Source organism: Erinaceus europaeus, chromosome 12 (genome assembly GCF_950295315.1).
Source record: "Erinaceus europaeus chromosome 12, mEriEur2.1, whole genome shotgun sequence".
Classification (NCBI taxonomy): domain Eukaryota; kingdom Metazoa; phylum Chordata; class Mammalia; order Eulipotyphla; family Erinaceidae; genus Erinaceus; species Erinaceus europaeus.
Window position 1 is genome coordinate 37,360,841 of NC_080173.1, and position 14,108 is coordinate 37,374,948.

Here is a 14,108-nt window from a genome sequence, read left to right on the forward strand (position 1 = left end):
GAGCACGTTCAAGGGTGCATCTGCCTGCCCTGTGGCGGAAGTGCATGGTCTGTCAGCTCTGGACCATGAACTTTGCACCCTGGCACCCAGCTTTGGTTTAGTTGGTGGCCGATTTTCAGTTTGAGAAAGGCCAATTAAGGGACCGCAGGGAGGATTGTGGGGACCTCCCCCTTTGAGAGCCAGGAGGAGACAGCTACTAACTAAATGCACCCTCTGTGTGCCTAGCTGAGTCCCTGCCTTGTGCCAGGCTTGAGCTGTGTGTCCACTAAGTTGTCTCTGTGCAGGTGAGCGTGCTGCAAGTGAGGGCGCTGGGATGATCAGCTGTAGAGCTGGGGCCTGGGGACAGGCCTGATAAGGCAGTTATTTATGGGGGTAAAGGGGTGGCAGGCACTGGGGAGAGCAGGAGGGGGGCTTTGAGGAGGGAGGATACAGCCAGTGGGGTGGATGGAGCTAGAGTCCTGTTGTGAGCATGTCTTAGGTCTCAACTCAAGTGGCAAGAGACAGACACAGGATGTGTGCACAGAGGGGACAGTGGGTAAGGGAGTTTTGGAATTCAGGCAGGGAGAGTCTACAAGGGGAAGGTTCTTTTTTTAAAAAAGAAACTTTTAAAAACTTTTTTTGTTTTATTTATTTATTACTGGATAGAGACAGAGAGAAATTGAGAGGGAAGGGGGAGATAGGGAGAGAGACAGAGAGATAACCTGCAGCCCTGTTTCACCGCTTGTGAAGCTTTCCCCCTGCAGGTGGGGACCAGGGGCTTGAACCTGGGTCCTTGTGCAATGTGATGTGAGCATTTAACCAGGTGCTCCACCACCTGGCCCCCTGGGAAGATTCTTTTGGGGAAGAAGCAGGTGGGCAGAGCAGAGAGGAAAGAGGAGGCAAAGGCTTGGAGAGGCCATGGGGCCTCTGGGTGGAGGAGAAGGGGAGACACTTGGCTTGGACACAGGCTGAGTGGGGGACAGTGTTCCCATCATCCCTGCCCCCATTGCCTGGCACTTTGTGGGTACAGAGATCAGGCCCCCTTAGCTCTGGGGCGGAGCAGAGGGGCTGCCTTTCAGAGTGATCCTTGGTGGTCTGGCGGGCCGCCTCAGGTAGCCTGCTGGAATGCACACCATTTGTTGGGGTGCTGATGCCCCATAGCTTGGTGACTTCGTAAAACAGAGGTAGGGCTGCTGCAGGCTGGGAGCAGTGCCTTCCCCCCACTTCTATGCTACCTCTGTCCAGTCACTACCCTTCTTAGAGCCTCGGTTTTCCTTTCTGTAAAACAGGACAGATAAGACAGGTTCACAGCAGTGACAGATGAGGAGACAGAGGCAGCCCAAAGAGAGGCTCTGGCTCTCACCACTCTGTCCCAAACTGTACCAGATCTGGGTCTCTGAACAAACCAGCATGCCTTGTCCCTGTGTGTCTGAGTATTTAGCAGGCACTTATGAAATGCATGAGTGAATGAATGAATAAATGAATGACTGAGTGAATGAGTGAATGAGTGTGTGAACACCTTCTCTGAGGCTTGTGCAAGTCTGTTCACTGAGGAGAGTAAGTTTAGGCTTCCTCTTCTTCTGTCAGGCCTGGCCATGCCTGGCCATGACCAGTGCTCATGGCACCAACGCCAGGGCCTCTGGGGCAGACTGTTCTGCTGGGGAGGAGATGCCAGGGCTGGGGGTGAGGGTGGGGGGACCTGGACTATGCTGCTGCAGAGTTTTAGGTCCTCCTGTTCCCCTGTTGGCTGGGCATGGCTGACTGGGAGAACCCAGAGGGCAAGTAGGCAGAGCCCTGAAGCATTGAAAGAGCTGTGTCAGTGACTTAGGGACGGGAGAGGCAGGGTAATAAAAACCAAACTCAGAAGCCCCTCTGGCCACAGCCAGTGCCATCCTCAGGCCCTGTCCCTCTTATCAGGCAGACCTTTGTTTCTCTCTGGCCCAGCCCTGATAACACAAGGCTGTTGAGGCTGTTGACATGTCCCTGGCCTAGCCTCTACCCACACCCACACAGGTGGAATTTTCCACTGAGTTCCCTTTGCAAATATTAAGTGAGGCCCCAGCCAGCCAACAGTGGACTCATTGTCTCATGAGAAGCAGGACGCCTCTGGCTGCCTCCCAGGGCCCCAGCAGCTGCCCTAGCTGGGAGTAGGGGGCACTGGGAACACCTCTAGCCTGGATACTACCCCCCCTTTTGGGTTCTGCTCCAGTTGATTAAGCTGCAATATCAAGTAGAATGCTTGCACTTTGGAGCCTCGCAGAAGGCTTGCATCGCATGGTATCAGAAAACAGTGGACATTCCTTTGCGCCCCCCACAACTCTGTGAGCACTGCTCCAGCCACTCCCCAGATGACAACATAAAGCACCCTGTCCCTGCACTGATTTCCATGTGCCAATATACTGGGGCACCAAAGGGAAGCCTTCAAGCAGAGCAGGCAGGGACTGGGTTTCCTAGCACACTCTCTGTCTGTATAGGGCTACTGGGGCTGGTCTCCTGGTGCTGGAGGGAGGATGGCTAGAGGTGGGGGTTGGTGGGGGGTGGAGACTGAGCTCCATGCTGGAGCACAGGGAGGGAGCAGGGCCAGAGACCTCATTTGAGATAAGTGACAGTGTAAATAATCTGTTACTAGCACTATAGGAAGAGTCAGGGGGATCTGCCAACTTTAAGACTAAGGGACACTGAGCTTCCCACTTCATGGCCCAACACAGGCCCCAGGCCCCAGGCCCCAAAGAGCATAAGAAAGGGAAAGGAAAGGAAATGGTGAATCCCTTTGGTTTCTTTCAATTGGTAAACTCAAAAGAGACAGCACAAAGCAGACCTTTGGATCAACTTTTCATTTTTTTTTTAAATTAGTGATTTAGCAGGGTTTTACAAAACTAAAGGTTGCAGGGATATAACTTCATAGCCATCATGGTCAGCGTAGGCTACCACACCCTCCACCACAGTTCTGTGCCTTCCTCACCACCCATAGCCACTAGAGTTCTCACAGAATTGAAGAGAAACGTTAGTTCCCATTGTTCTTGCAAGTTCATTTACTTTATCTGTATTCTATCTATATTACTACACTGTAAACCATTACTCAATAAAGCTCTAAAGTTAAAAAGAAAAAAAAGTAGAAAAAAAGAAAACTTGATCTATATTCCACATGTAAATGAAACCATCTTTCACCTGTATCCTTACTTCACTAAGCTACATCACCTCCAGTTCCAGCCATGTTGTCCCAAGTGATACAATCTCATCTGTTTTTTCTTTATTGCAGAGTAGTATTCCATTGGCAGTCTATCCCATCACTTTATCCAGTCACTTGTTGTTGGACATGTAGGTTGCTCCTGTATGTTGGCTGCTGTGTTGTAGCTTTGAACATAAGGGTGCACTCAGTGGGATCCATCTTATTGCTGATGACTGTGGTCCATGTCTCCAGGTGCTTCGCCTCTGCTGTGGTCCATAGCTGCTATGTTCAGGCTTTGTGGAGAAGGCGGTAGGGCACGTGAGGCTAGACATGGAGGGGAACAAGGCTTGAACCCAGCTACATATGCACTTGATAAAAATCATCCCATGTCCTTTGCTTTGCATGCTTAATGCTTTGAAGTATGCTTTTGAGTTCTTATTTCCTTTTGTCCTCCTAGCAAACCTATGAAGTAGATGGCATCTTAGAGATAAGCAAAGCAGAGACCCAGAGCTACTGAACCCTGAGGGATGAGAGTTGGGGCTGCACCCAAAGATCTTGATCACTAGTTCCTTTCAGTTTTTTTGTTTTTTTTTAATTAGAGAGAGAGAAAGGAGGAGAGGGGACAGGGAGAGGGGTATGTCAGAGCACTGCTCAGCTTTGGCTTGTGATGGTGCTGGGGATTAACTTTGGAATCTCAGGGCCTCAGGCTTGCAAATCTGGTGCAGCTGTGCTGTCTCCCCTGCCCTCAGTTCTTTTCTCAAGTAGTACAGTGTGAACATGGAATGCTAGTAAACAGGACAGGGTGCAATTCCTTGTGGCATATTTATCTGTATGTTTGTTTGCATGTGTGTTTTGTTGCATGGCATAGTGGGAACTCAGGAGCTGTTTTCATATGCATGCCTGAAACTGAGACAGTAGGGACAGCTCTGGTGAATTTATCTCCAGACTTGGTTTGCGGGGCAATGTCGCTCAGCATAGCTACCAGCAGCTGACACAAATTTACAGTATGTATTTCTGAAAGAATGATTTTAAACAGCAGGGCTGTGGTAGATAGCATAATGGTTATGCAAAGAGACTTTCATGCCTGAGGCTCCAAAATCCCAGGTTCAGTCCCCCACACCACCATAAGTTAGAGCTGAGCAGTGCCCTGGTAAAAATTAAAAAGAAAAAAAAAGAATAGTAATAAAATAGTAGTAGTAGTAGTTTTAAACAGCATAATTGCAAACCATGATCACATCAGTGTTTTTTTTTTTTTTAACATCATCAGAGTATGCTCTACTGGGGGAGTGACTCCCTATCTCCTAAGCCCTCTTATGCCTGGGTTGTATTTTGACAGTGGCCCTGGCTGTCCTTTCAAATGTTGCTCTGACCCGTGAGTGGCCCCTGGATCTGGAAGCGTTTGCAGACACTAGCTGCATGTTTGCTAGGCTGTTTCACAGGAGTGCCATGCTCTCCTCCTCAGACCCTTTCTTCACCATGCCATTATCTCCAGAGTGGGGGAGTCACTTTGGTGAGGCCTACACTGACCTTCCACTTGTCCCAGCCACCCCTTCTTCTGATCACTGCAACTTCTGGGGAAGAGTGGACTGTGAGAAAGTGTGGGGAGGGGGCATTGGGGCTGTGTCTGTCTGCTCTCCAGAAGTGAGGTGTATTGCATTACATAGGCCACCTAACACACTTTTACTGCCCCCCAGTGTGTGCCTGGCTCTGGGACCCCCAACATTACAGACTGTAAGGGGGCAGGTATGGTCAGAGCTCAGTGGCATAAGGTCATGCCGTCTACACAGTGCTGCTGCTTTCTTTACCTTGGCGATGTCTTGCATTTCCTTCTCTTGCCCAGGTCCTCTGACTGGGACTTCCAACACTGTGTTGAAAGGGGGTGGCCCATGAGCACCCCCTGTGCCAGACCCAAAGAGGCCCTAGAGAGGAAGGAGGGCCCTTTCTGGTGCTGTGTTGTCTCCACAGAAGAGCTTGGGCACCAGGGTGTCTGTCCCCTTAGCCCTCCTCTCTTTTAGGCCCTGACTCCTCAGCACCTCCCCAGTGGAAGCCTCTACCCCCACTTCTATTTTATTTTATTGAAAGAGGTAGAAAGATAGAGAGTGAAAGCCCCCATCTCCACTTTGTTATTTTATTTTTATTTTTATGAGAGACAGACAGACAGAGGGAGAGAAGAAACAGAACACTGCTCAGCTCTGGCTTATGGTGGTTCTGGGGACTGAACCTGGGACCTCAGAGCCTCAGGCATAAAAGTCTTTTGTAGGGAGTCAGACGGCAGCACAGCAGGTTGAGCACAGGTAGCACAAAGTGTAAGGATCCCAGTTTGAGCCCCCAGCTCCCCACCTGCAGGGGAGTCGCTTCACAGGCGGTGAAGCAGGTCTGCAGATGTCTCTCTTTCTCTCCCCCTCTGTCTTCCCCTCCTCTCTCCATTTCTCTCTGTCCTATCCAACAACAACGACACCAGTAACAACAACAATAATAACTACAACAATAAAACAACAAGGGCAACAAAAGGGAATGAATAAATATTTTTTTAAAAAAGTCTTTTGTAGAGCCATTATGCTGTCTCCCGAGCTGTACTCCCTACTTTCACAATGGGCTTTCTCTGTTGGAGGAGCCCAGGGTGTTCACGTCTAGAGGGGCACCCCTCTTCCTTGTGGGCCTACCCAAGAGGCTGCTATCTCTGCTCCAGTGCTCCGAGTGGTTGATTCTGGGAGGGATCCTGGGGTGCCTGAATAAAGCCACCTCACTACTGCACCTCGTTTCTTAAGCATAACTCACAGGTAGACCACCTGCTCAGGCTCACCCACAAGACTCAACTGCCAGGGAAGAATGACAGGCCCCCCCAAGGAATTATCCCTGGACTTTGTACCCCACCCCACCTCTCCCCTGAAGTGTTAGGGGCCTGGGGTTCCCCACACCCACATCCGAGCTCTGCTTTTGGTAGAGATCAAAATAGAAAGAGGGGGCCAACTGGGGGGAGGGTTGTGCTCCAAACACAAGGCAAATAGATGCCTGAGCTGCTGGGAGCTGACTGAGTGGTCCTGGGGCCCAGAGGAAGAGAGAGCAGATACTTCTAGGATCCGTAAGTGGTGTCCAGAGGCCACACACATGCAGGACAGACAGGAAACCAGAGCTGGGGACACACCCCCGCTCTTTCAGTCTATGTCAGGCTTGGGGAAACCACCTCGGGCTTTTTTGGCAGCCTGGGGTGTGCCCTGCCCAGCTTCTGTCTCAATTCACTACACCCGGAGCATCAGGCCCTGACCAGACAGCCCCGAGTCAGCAGCAAAGGTTAAGGCTTATTTATTTATTTAAAAAATTATTCCCCCCCCTTATGTTGACCTTGTTGTTTTATTGTCGTTGCAGTTATTATTGTGTAGGGTTATTATTTTTTTTTATGTCGTTGTTGGATAAGACAGAGAGAAATGGAGAGAGGAGGGGAAGACAGGGGGAGAGAAATACAGACACCTGCAGACCTGCTTCACCGTCTGTGAAGTGACTCCCCTGCTGGTGGGAAGCCGAGAGCTCGAACTAGGATCCTGATGCCCGTCCTTGTGCTTCACGCCACATGTGTTTAACCTGCTGTGTTCAACTGCCAAGGCTTATTTTATTAACACGGGTGAAGTGGGGTGGGGAGAAGGAGAATATCACTCTGGATGTGCAAAGCCAGGGCTTGAACTCAGGACCTCATGCTTGAGAGTTCACTGCTTTACCCAGTGTGCTGACTCCCAGATCATGTCTTTTATTTTTAAAAATTTTATTATTGATTTAATATCGATGTACAAAATTAGGAAATAATAGAAGTATGATTCCACACCATTTCCACCACCAGAGTTCTGTATCCCATTTCCTCTGTTGGAAACTACAGTAGTTCTCCCAAGGTCACAGATAAGGGTTGACTGTTATTTCTATAATTGTCTATGTATACATATATTTACCCATTTTTTCTTATGGTCTTGCCTCCCCTTCCTTTCTAAGTCACACCTACACATTTTACCACTTCTGCATGTCCTTCCTTTTTTCCTCTTCTCTTTTTGGGTCCTGATGGAGTTGGAGTTCAGAGCCATCTGGCCATCTTTCCCTAACATTTCTCCCCCTCTCTGGGAGTATGGACCAGAATTCTTTATGGGGTGAAGAAGGTGGGAGTTCTGGCTTTTGTAACTGCGTCTCTGCTGGACATGGGTATTGGCAGGTTGATCCACACCCCCCCCCCAGCCTGTTTCTGTCTTTCACTGGTGGGGTAGGGCTCTGGAGAGGTGATGTTTCTGTACATATTGGTGAAGTCATCTGCCTAGGAAAATCAGGATGGAATCATAGTAGCATCTGCAATTTGGTGACTGAAAAGTGGCAAGATATAAAGCAGGACAAAATGATTAATGAACAGGAACCAAAAAGTAGGAATAGAACAAATGAGAATAGGGATTTTAGGGTGGAAAGAAGCTGGGAAGTCTATTTTAGGTATGTTCCAAGGGGCCCATGACTTTCATATTTTGCTTGAGTATGATAGCTAACATGGAGATGGACTGAAAATATTGTCTGGCAAGATGATGTCAGAGTTGAGAGTAAAGATAGGAAGTTGGACTAGGGCAGAGAGTAGCTCCCAATCTTGAAGAAAATTTACGAATAAAATTAAGTGTTTACCTCATCAACCTGACCCAGTGCCCGTAAATACTCATATTTAGCACAGGACCTGTGTAACTTCTGAGTCCTTGTCAGTCTGAGCTCACAGTTCATGTTCACAGTTGGGAACATTCTAGACTCATTTCAGGACCAGTGTTCCTTGAGTGGCAGGGTAGGATGACCCCTCCCTTTGGAGAGTGGAGCAGTCCCTACATTTGATACTTTATAGTGAGGACAAGTTCCTGGAGTGGCCCACAAGAGGGATTATGATGATGTTCCTGATTGAAATGACTAGTGATGGTCCAGGCCATGCCATTTGTTATTTTTTAAAAGCTAGTTATTAATGATAGATGGAGAAAGAGAACCAGAGCATCATTATTACATGTGATGCTGGGGGTTGAACTTGAGGCCCCATGCTTGTCTGCCTAGCTCTACCTCCTGGGCTACAAAAATGCCTTCTTTTAAAAATTATTTGTTATAAAAATAATTTTATATTTTTAAATTTACTTTGATCAAAGCACTGCTCCACTCTGGCTTATGGTGGTTCTGGGGATTGAACTTGGGACCTCAGAGCTTCAGGGATGAAAATCTTTTGCAGAAACATTATGCTGTCTCTCCAACCCAATAATCATTTTAAATGATTCACAGCACATACATAGAAAGCATATTTTGGGGGCAGTGAATAATGTGCTGCTCTGTTATGCTCATGACCCTGGTTCAAGCTGGGTCCTCACCACACTGATGGAAGCCTTGGTGCTGTGGTCTCGGTCTCTCTCTCTCTCTCTCTCTCTCTTGCCTCTGGGGTTATCGCCGGGCCTCAATGCCAGCACTACAGATCCACTTCTCCTGGCAGCCTTTTTTTTTCTTCCTCTGTTTTATTGCATAGGACAGAGAGAAATTAAGAGGGGAGGGGGATATAGAGAGGGAGAGAAAGACACCTGCAGACCTGCTTCAACACTTTTGAAGTGACCCCCCTGCAGGTGGGGAGCCAGGGGCTCAAACCAGGATCCTTGTTCCAGTCCTTGTGTTTCATACTATTTGAGCTTAACCTGGTGCACCACTGGCTGACTGCCCTGTGGTCTCTTTCACTCCCCTTACTTCCCTTCTGCCTCTTTCTCCATCTCTGTAAAAAGAAAAAGAAAGAAAGAAAGAAAAGAAAGAAAGGAAGAAAGGGAGGGAGGGAGGAAAGGAGGGAGAAAGTAGACAACCCCCCACCCCCCCCTAAAAAAAAAACTAGAAAGCTTACTGTCAGTGACTGCCTAGACACAGTGGGGGCTGGGGGGCTGGTCACTGACAGTACCAGTTGTGATCTTGGTCAGTATCTAAATTGTTCCCTGTGGTCTTCCAAAGTGTGTCCACTTTGGCACAGATACTTTTGAGCTGCCTTGGTCTGGGGAGCTCGAGTCCACATGCAGGCCTGCTTCCAATGTCAGCATGAGCATCTGACTCCAGCCAGGCTCAGCCTTGTGGGGGCGGGGGCAAGGCCACAGTGCCCTCCACTGGGGAGATGGGCTGCACAGCTCTTACTTCTTGAGGTCCCCATAGGTGACACCAAGAGTAATCTCAGTACAGAAGTGACCAGTTGTGAGGAAGCTTCCCAGAAGAAGCTCCGAATGAATGAGGCCTGAGGAAGGTGAGAATGGACCCAGGTGCCTCTCTGGGAGAGGGGGCAGCACACACAGAGAATAGCCCAGGTGTGTGCAGCAGGACCTGGAGAGCAAGGCTCTCCGAGATTGATGGGGCTCTTAGGACAACAGAGGCCCTTCCTGCCATCCTGGGGAGGGATAGTGACTTAGGTTGAGGTTCCTATGGGCACAGGAGGCATGTGCATATTTTTTAATTTAGTTAGAGACAGGGAGACAGAGTGAAAGAGACCATAGCATCAAAGCTTCCATCAGGAAGGTGGAGTAGTTTGGCTTTTGTTATAGTTGGGGACTGGGACCAAGGGGAATGTTCTGCTGATGAGTTGGATCTGTATAATTTGAACTTCTAACAAACAGTAAGGACAGGCATGCCTGGGCTTTTATAATGACTTCCCCAGATAGGGGCAGGAAGGAAGAATGGGGGCTGGGGGAGCAGGCAGTGTTGTACCTGGTTAAGCGAATACATCACAGTGTACAAGGACCCAGGTTCAAGCCCCTGGTCCCCACGTTAGGCGGAAAGCTTCATGAGTGGTGAGGCAGTGCTGCAGGTGTCTTTCTGTCTCTTCTCATCTCTATCTCTCCTCCCCATTCCTTCCCCCCCTCCCCTCTCAATTTCTCTCTGTAATCCAATAGTAAATAAAATGAAATAGAAAGATTTAAAGTAAATAAATAAATAAATCTTTAAGAAAAAAGGAAGGAGGGGGTCAGGCGGTGGTGCAGTGGGTTAAGTATATGTGGTGCAAAGTGCAAGGACCGGCGTAACGATCCCGGTTCGAGCCCCCAGCTCCCCACCTGCAGGGGAGTCCCTTTAGAGATGGTGAAGCAGGTCTGCAGGTGTCTATCTTTCTCTCCCCCTCTCTGTCTTCCCCTCCTCTCTCCATTTCTCTCTGTCATATCCAACAGTGAACAACATCAACAGTGGCAATAATAATAACCACAATGAGGCTACAACAACAAGGGCAACAAAAGGGGGAAAAAATGGCCTCCAGGAGCAGTGGATTCATGGTGCAGGCACCGAGCCCAGCAATAACCCTGGAGGGGAAAAAAAAAAAAAAGAAAGAAAAAAGGAAGGAGGGATGGAAACTGAAAGTGGACTTAAGGGGGCTGGTAGTGCACTAGGTTAAGCGCATATACTACAAAGCACAAGAACCCCCACAAGGATCCGGGTTCAAGCCCTAGGCTCCCACCCGTGGTGGGCGTCACTTTACAAGTTGTGAAGCAGGTCAGCAGGTGATTGTCTTTCTCCCTCTCTGTCTTTCCCTCCTCTCTCAAGTTTTCTCTGTGCTACCCAATTAAAACATATATATCCTCCAGGAACAGTGGATTTATAGTGCTTGCACCAAGTCCCAGTAAATAACCCTGAAGGCAAGAAAAAAAAAAAGGACTCAGACACTTCACTTTTTATTTTTATTTTTATTTTTTTTACCAGTGCACTGCTCAGCTATGGCTTATGGTGGTACTGGGGATTGAACCTGGTACTTTGGAGCCTCAGACATGAGAGTCTCTTTGCATAACCATTATGCTATCTACTCCTGTCCCATTTTCAGTTGTTTGTTAATGATACATAAAACACAACTGATTTATGTATAGTGACCTAGTTACTATGGCTCTGGGAATGTCTATGCCGATAATTATTCCTTCTGAAAATCAGGACATTTGTAATTCTTTTCAGCCTTTGTGCCTTTTACTTTAATTCAATTAAGCAATTTAATTCCCTGGTTATGTCCTTCATACAATGTGAACTAAAGTGGCGAGACACTGGACATCCTAGCCTTGGTCCTGGATTCAGATGGAAAGCTGTCAATCTTCACTGTTTAGTACATAGCCAGGTATGTCATAGTTGCCATTTATCTACCAGTTCCCTTCCATTTCTTAAGTGCATCAAGGTCTTTTGATGTTAAATATTTTCAAATGTTTTCAGCACTAAGATAACCAGTAGTTTTTGTTTTTTTGGCTTCTTGCATTGCTGAGATAAATGCTAGTTGACCACAAAGTATATTCTTTGTATATTGCAGATTTAAAAAAAAAAGATGAGAGAGAGAGAGAGAGAGAGAGAGAGAGAGAGAGAGAGAGAGAGAGTGCACTAGAAGTGGAACTCAGGACCTCATATATATAACTGGTTTTCTACCCACTGACAACTTCCTGGATTGTATGTTGCTGATTTTTGTCTGTGAAAATTTTGTTAAAAAGGTTTTTTTAAAAAAGTTTTTCATCTTTGTTAATGAAGAATGGACATTGGTTTGTAACTTTCTTATGATAACTTTATCCACTTTGGTGACAGAATAATCTTGGCTTTATCAAATGAATTAGAGAGTGTTTTATTTTCTATGAAATTATTATTATTCTATCTTGACTACCTGTTCTTATTGTTTGATGGACTATTTTAGCTAGTTGGTTTGTTTGCCAATGGAACATAGAAGTTTTATTGTGGGAAGAAATTAAATTATGAATCCAGTTTCTTTATGGATACATACTGCTGTCTAGGTTATATAACTCTCCTCCTCCTCCCCTCCTCCTCCTCTCCCTCTTTTTTTCTTTTTTGGTCATTACTGTTTCAGGCCAACCTTTTTTTGTTTTCGGTATCTCTTAATCTCTTTTTGAGATCTCTTCTTTTTTAGTTGTCTCTAATTCATCCTCAATCTTGCTAATTCTGTCTTCAGCCTCACTTAATCTATTCTCTCTCCCTTCTACTGTTTTCTGGAGTTCATCTATTTTGTTACCCTGTTCTGATACTGTTTTAGCTTGTTCAGCTAGTTGTGTTCTTAGCTCAGCTATTTCAGCTTTCAGCTCTCAGCTATTAACCTAGATATAGTGTTTTCTTCCAGGGTCTCATTTGTTGTTTCTGCATTTCTGATGACAATTTTTTCAAACTCTTTACTCACTCTTGTGATTCCTTAACTAGTGGTTGGATATTGACCTTATTATTTTGTGCTTCACCCTTTGGGGGGCTTTTAGCTGGACTCTTGTCCTGGTTCATTTCTCCAATATTTCTTCTTGTTGGTTTAACCATTTTATATAGTATGTAATGAGGTCCCTCTCTCAGTACTTTTCAAATTACTGATCACTCTTGCCTGGATTGACTTGCGTCTAAGTAAGGTAATTCAAGGGTTCACAGTTGTGGAAATTGACAGTTTTCAATAGTATTTTAATCCCTGAGTTGGAGCTCAGTGGCTTAAAAGCCTCTTTTGTTCTTTTTCTTCCCTGAAGGCTATGGGAGCCGGAGGGATTTTAAACTATAAGTAGGCTTCTTAGCTTAATAAACGACTCCTGACTAAAAGATAAAGCAGGGTTGGGTAGAGATAATCCAGTGGTTATACAAAGAGACTCTCAGAGCCCCATCACTAGGCCACCAAGGTATAGATCTTCTCCTGAGTTTCCTGGTTAATTCTCTGTCCCCTAGTGTCAGCACAGGGCCACCCCCACCCCTACCCCACCGCTCCAGATTCTGAGGGCAGTAGCAATGGAGACTCACAGTTTGCATTTGGTGAGTCTTAGGGAAGTCCTCTCCTCCCTTCAGCCATCTTTTTGTTGGTGAAACAGACTGTAGGTGGTGTCTTAACTGGTAAATTGTCAGACTGTTACCAGCCACTTAATCTCTCCCTAGGCTCCTCTCTGTCCATGAACTATACGTGTTTGTACTCATCGGTGATTTGGTGGGTTCCTGAAGTCGTTCTAGTTCTGTCTTGTTGCGGTCCTAGGTGGTCTCCTTTGGCATTCCTAGTTGACGGGGGAGAGGAGAGGAAAGAAACTCAGCTGCTGCTGCTCCGTAGCCCCGCCTCTGGAAGTCCTCCCCCAGGCCAACCTTTTTTTGGATAGAAAGAAACAGAGGAAGATAGAAAAAAACCGAGCCTCATGCCTGCAAGTCCTGCAGTCTACCTGCTTTGCCACCTCTCTGCCTGCTATGCTGTCCTTTTTGAGTGAGTTTTGATGACCTTTGGCCAATTGTCTTCATATCATATTTCCCCCTTTTAATTCATATGATGCCAGAGAATAATCCTAGGGCCTCATGCATTGAATAGTACTCTAAAATACTATTCAACAGTGTTCAGTTTTTATTCTCTGTTTTGGACACACAGAGACCATAGCCCCACTACGTTATGCACAGAGTTTAACCTGCTGGCACCCTTTGTGGTGTCTGCAGTGCCCCATGTGGCTCCAGAGATTGACCCCAGGATTTCATACATCACAGGTGTGCACTCTACCCATTGAGCCCCCTTCCAGACCTCCGTATCATCTCTACTATCAAAAGTGTTGGCATAAAGTTGTCATGCTTTCACTGTTTATAGATTATGCAGTTGGTCCCCTCTGTCATGGCTGATGCTGGTGATTTCTCTTCTCTCTATTTCTTTGAGTAGAGATTTCTGATTTTATATATTTTGGCTTTATTAACTTTTGTATTTTAAAAATTATTTTCAGTTGTATTCTGTGGTTTGACTTATTATTTTAAAAGATTTTTATTTGCTTATTTATTTATTTATTTTTATTTTTAATTTTATTTTATTAATGAGAAAGATAGGTGGAAAGAGAGGAAGAGAATTAGACATTGCTCTGGTGTAGGTGCTCCCAGGGTTGAATTTGGAACCTCATGTGCCATGTCTGGGACCATTTGTTGTTTTTTTTCTTTTAATACAGTGCTAGGGATGAACTAGGGAGGGAGAGAAACATATCATAGTGATTTTTATTTATTTGTGTGGGAA

At 46.4% G+C, this 14,108-nt stretch overlaps 1 protein-coding gene across 5 annotated transcripts in view; it reads left to right on the forward strand.

Moving 5' to 3' along the window:
* Nucleotides 1-14,108, forward strand: part of CHDH (choline dehydrogenase) — a 37,529-nt gene that overhangs the window by 1,301 nt on the left and 22,120 nt on the right. The window contains exon 1 of one of the 5 annotated variants that reach the window (XM_060203131.1): nt 197-284. The exons of the other annotated variants lie outside the window; for them this stretch is intronic. The gene's annotated coding sequence lies outside the window, so the exon portion shown is untranslated. Of the gene's footprint in view, nt 1-196; nt 285-14,108 lie in introns of those variants that run through there. 5 annotated transcript variants of the gene reach the window in all.